Source organism: Schistocerca nitens, chromosome 4 (genome assembly GCF_023898315.1).
Source record: "Schistocerca nitens isolate TAMUIC-IGC-003100 chromosome 4, iqSchNite1.1, whole genome shotgun sequence".
NCBI lineage: Eukaryota > Metazoa > Arthropoda > Insecta > Orthoptera > Acrididae > Schistocerca > Schistocerca nitens.
The window spans coordinates 442,972,815-442,978,814 of NC_064617.1; positions in this window are offsets into that span (position 1 = coordinate 442,972,815).

Genomic DNA, 6,000 nt, shown 5'->3' on the forward strand with positions numbered 1-6,000 from the left:
CATCACTATTGGATTTCAATCACTGTGCTGCTGTAAATCTAGTCCTCAAAAAGAGCTTTTTTTTACTTTTGAAGAACCATGTGTGAAAGAATTTAAAGTCTTGGTCACCTTTTTCGCCAGGTTAAGGCGTATACTCCGTTGGTAGCACTGAGTAATCCTAGTTTGTGTATTTGCATGTTTTGAGTCTCTTTCGTTGGAGTTTGATAATTTCAAAACCAAAAAGGGGCGTCTCACACAGTCTGGCCCACACTGATGGTAGTGGATCCCGTTTTCGTTAGAGTAGCTGTGACGTCATAGTACGATCGTGGGACATTCGATAATCTTCGATGCAATAACACCGATGTCTTAGTAGTATCGGATGTCATTCTATTTGAGCTTCCGGTGGAGTAGCCCCGACATCGTAGAACGATTATGTTTCATTCTATATTCTTCGTTAGTGTAGCCCTGAAGTCACACGTAGTACGTTCGTGTGGCGTGTCCTCGTTGGGCACAGTCACCACGCCATCGGACCTGGAAGAGGTATTCGATTTGCGATTATGTCACAAAACTCACGTACATTGCGCGCAGAGTACACATCATAATACATGACGACTTGTAAGTTGGCTGTTTAGGTTTTTTTATTGGTAACGCCACCTCAGTATGAAAATCACCGGCTGTGCCGTGTGCGGTCTGTGGCTGCTTTGCATTGTTGTAATACTCAACCATTGTAGTGTTAGGCAGTTGGAGGTGAGCCGCCAGCAGTGGTGGATGTGGGGAGAGAGATGGCGGAGTTTTGGAAGTTGTCATGAACTGCTCTATATATATATATATATATATATATATATATATATATATATATATATATATATATATATATGATATAAAGGTAAATACATTCTTTGTTCTCTATTAATATCTTTCATTTGCTAACTATCCCTATCAGTAGTTAGTGCCTTCCATAGTTTGAATCTTTTATTTAGCTGGCAGTAGTGGCGCTCGCTGTATTGCAGTAGCTTGAGCAGCGAAGATTTTTGGTGAGGTAAGTGATTTGTGAGACGTATAGTTTAATGTTAGTCAGGGCCATTCTCTTGTAGAGAATTTTGAAAGTCAGATTGCGTTGCGCTAACAAAATATTGTGTGTTGAAAGTCAGATTGCGTTGCGCTAACAAAATATTGTGTGTTGAAAGTCAGATTGCGTTGCGCTAAAAAATATTGTGTGTCAGGTTAAGCACAGTCAAGTAAAATTGTTAAAAGGGGACGTTTCATATGGCGACCCTGCCAGGATACCTCACTGGAATCTTCTGATTTTTTCTTGTAGTTTGTGTAATTAGTGTAGCTATTGTTTATTGCTAGCGCATAATCATAGAGAGAATTTCCTTTGTAGTTGCAGTCTTTCATTGTTGTACAGTGAAACAGGTGTGGCACGCATGTAGATTTGCACCAAGTATTTCGCAGCTGCAATTAACTAGATATTATTTTCAGTGTTATGTTAATGTGTTCTCTTATTTTTGCTCTTCAAATTGTGTTTTTCTGTGTTGTCGTGTGAAATACTGTGACAATAATGGCGTGTGAAAAACGTAACACTAGGCTCCAAAGTAAATTGAGAAATGACAGCGAAGACGAAAGCAGTATGTTAGCGCCGCAGAGTAATGAATTAACTAATGTTAAAAGTAGTAACTTGGTAACTGTGCATAGGGAAATGGAGCGGGCGGCAAACAATGGTGTAGACAGCGAAACAATTAGAGAACAGGGAAGCATTATCGATCGGTCGGTCGGCAACAGCTCGCCTCAGGAATCTGAAATGACAGGACACGATCTCGCAAATACTGTAGATTCAGGATTTGGGTCCTCACCGTTTTCTCAAATAAGTCAAGACACATTTTCTGCTTGTCAAAATGTGAATGTTTCCGGTGCAAATTCACTGCCGAAAACCACTAAGGAACATGTTTCAGACACCAATGCATTGTTATTACAATTAATACAACAAATGGGACAAACACAGGAAAAGCTTGAAAAATTAGACACAATTGAACAAAATCAGAGTCAAACACAGCAACAGTTAGACGCAATGGAACAAAAGCTTCAAAAGTTAGACTCAGTGGAAAATAAGCTTGAACAAACACGTGAAGATTTAACTACCGAGTTACATAATATTGAATCGAAATGTCAAAAAGTCTGTAATGATGTAAAAACACAAATTTGTGAGCATTTTCAACCTATTTTTTCGCGGCATGATAATGCATTACAGAATCACGAAGCAGCCATAAAAGAACTGCAAACCATTGTTCATGAAAATCATGAGACCTTGTCGGCTAAATTTGACTCAGTTGCATCTACCGATTCGGTTATGCAACTTGCAAAAGCTCAGGAAAACTTGAAGGACACAGTAGATTTGATTTCAACACAAATGGACACTCTGAAACTTGGTTCAGAAAAACACACTGAGGAAATGTGTTCACTATCGCAGAAAGTAGGCGAACTTTCGGATCAGGTCACTAACTTATCTACAAAGGTAGATGATGATCTGAATGACACAAGACCTGTAGCCTTCACTGACACAGAAGAGTATGAACAAATTAGAAAATTCAAACAAAATCAAAATCAAATTAATACGCAACACCAAAGAGAAATCCGCGAAGTACAAGATCAGCTGACACAAGTAATACAAGAATTACATATTTCAGAGGACAGTCGCGCTCCAGTACGGGAAGAGGGACATAGAAATACGGAACAACCACAAAATAATAACACAGGACACTTCGGAAATTATGAAAGAAATTGGCAAGGCACACCGAATTTTGAGATGGAACCGCCGAAACGACGTAATAATGACCGATATGCGACTCGCCGACATGATGACTTTGACTATAAGCTGTTCATTACTACACGTAAATTCAAAACGTTTAAAAATTCTGCCAACGACATTCATCCACAAGCGTGGCTCCATCAATTCTCTCATTGTTTTCCCCCTAACTGGTCGTTAGAACACAGATTAGAATTTATGTGTGGCTATTTAGAGAATGAACCAGCTGTAAGAATGCGTTCGGTCATTCACGATTGTCATAGTGAAGGAGAATTTTACCATGCCTTCCTCTCAGCATATTGGTCTCAAGCCACACAAGACCGAGTAAAACATGGCATCATAATGATGAAACATTTCGAACAATCTGAATTCTCCAGTCTTGTGAAATATTTTGAAGACATGTTGCACAAGAATCAGTACCTGTCAAACCCATACAGCCCCTCAGAACTCATCCGCATTTGCTTAATGAAATTACCTGAACATTTGCGACATATTATTTTGGCAGGACGTTGCAAAGACGACATTGAAGCTTTTCAGGGACTGTTACAAGAACTGGAAATTGACACTGACAATCGCGGAACGCGAAAACAAGAAAACAATCACTACAGGACACATACGTTACAATTCCGTGACGACAGAAACAAGAACTGGACACGACAAGGCTATTCTCACAACACAAATCGTGACCAAAACAGACACCACCCGTGTGACATCCGTTGGCACAGTAGTAAGAGTTACAGAGAAAGATCACATTTCCGTAGTAACGAATATGACAGAGATAACCAGAGAAACAGACAATATGGGAACCAAAACAATTATTATCAAGGGAGGCAGAATAACTTCAGACGCAACAGTTCGGCGCACAGTTACGATTCAGGAAGAAATACTCCACCACATGACCGACAAGAAAGAAACTATGTAAACTACCGACATGACGACAGACGATATATTCGTAATGACAGACCTGAATTGCATCAGAACTGGCGGGATTCAAACAGAGCAGGGCCCTCTCGAGGAGGTGAATTTGTAGAAGTTAGGTCTCGGAATCCCAATAACGACGCGCTCCAACAAAGAAACAGACACTGACCCGCACCGCAGGCAGACACCTGCGCCGGCTGGCTCCGAGAAAAATAACATAGACGCTAACCTTGAGAAAAATTCCAGTATTCTTTACCGATGTATACCGCATGATAATTGCATTGTTCACACTCTGCGTGCTAGGAAGAGCAAAGGTTTACACCACCTTTCTCACGTTAAACCGTTTATTGAGAGATAATGTGCTTTTTTTAACTTGAGGTTTTAATGCAACATTTTGGTTTACTTGAAAATACATTCTGGAGTTTGTGTGACAGCTACTCGACTATATCACGACGCTACTAATGTGTGACACAATTCACCTTGTTGCTTTTGCGGTGTATCTGTTTTATATCTGCACAGTTTTTCTGAATTCTTCTGGAAAGTAAAACATGTTTTAGTAGTAACTTTTGTGGTATAGCAACAATGAGGCAGCCTTTTCCGTAGCACAACAATACATTACAGCACAGTACTTTCTTCATCACAACAATAAGCGTAATAACTATGATATCTATGCGCAAAGCATTTCACTTTTGTTTATCATGAGGTAAGTACATTGACTTCTGCAGAACTTAGCTTTCGGAGGACGATAATTACGACACTTCCACAGAATTATCTTACAGCAAGACGCACATTTAGCGTTACAGGACACGCATTTGAGTGATTAATTTGGTACTTAAAACATTTATTTTTAAAGATATGTGAAGTACAATGATACGAAGTTTTTCCGTGATACATTTCATTCCATTGCAATAATCTGTAACACCTGAGGGTATAATTACATTTATCCTCAGGGGGGTACACGCTTACTTTGTGTACCATGTGTGTGGCAACCACAAGGAACCCTAGCTAATATGGTATTTGCTTATACAACTTTACACATCGGTACCATATTTCTCTAACACATAAATTACACAGCTATCTGATTATTTGACAGAGAAACAAACATTCTTTTTACTACATCAGTGACAGATGTTTACGTAATTACACAGTTGGATACCTTCACACTTACGAAATTGTATTTTGTCTATACTTTGTGAACTGTTCATATTTTTTTGGACCCATTGTGATACTATGAGAGCTTTGAATGATATATTTGGTAAGGGAGCATGATTTTAAAGTACGTTTGAGGTAGATGACACTACTGAAATGAGCAGAGAATTTTTCTAGGTTTTGAAATTATTGGAGGAAGCTACGACGATTTTGAGATTTGACTGAGGTGTTATGATGTTATTTTTACGACGACGATGTGTATTATGCTGCTGAGGTATGTTTATGGTCAAGAAGCTGATGCTATATGAGTTATTTGATTATGCTACGTATTCATTAACAGGAAATATTGAAGAAGCGTCGACGAATTTGTATATGTGTAATAAGGTAAGGAGTAATGAATAGTGATTTAGGGACTCTGCTTTGTGGAAAAGGATGTTGGAAACCAAGAATCGTATTTTAGAATTATGAAATGTGTGTAAATGCGTGAATGTATCACAATGCCGACGAAAATTTTTTTTGGACGCTGTTATATTTATAGGATTTTGTTTCTACAGATTTGTAATCCAAATTCTTGACCTGTGAAATATTTTTATATGAGTCACTGTAGCGAAAACTGCTGTCGTAAATATTCCGGGATGAGAGGTAAGTGACCGAGACGTAATTCGTTGTGAGCGGCCACCTGTGCCAGCCACCTGGAGAAACAGCCATTAGGTGGAGAAAAAAAAAAAAAGGGGGGGGGGCCATTATCCTCGCTTGACGTTCCTTTGTAGAAAGCATCGCAACATTTCACGGCTATTGTCGTGCTAGTTGAGAGAAATGCCATATGGCGACAGAAATGCCTAATGAAATGACGAGAAATATTTTTACATCTGCACACCTGATTACGACAAGCGTCTTTCTACGAGAGTTGAGAGAATTTCTAACTTATGAAATGTCACATGACTACTGAATGATTATTTTATGCTTTACTTTGTACATAGTTGCTTATTTCATTTGATATCTAGTTTCCAGCTGTGTTGCAGCATTGGTTTCATAAAAAAAAAAAAATTCATTTGCTAATGTGAACACTTTCTGTCAACAGATCTATTAAATAATTACTTTATGACCCACATTCTTCGAAAAAGGAGCTCTTGGAATGGAAAGAACAATAA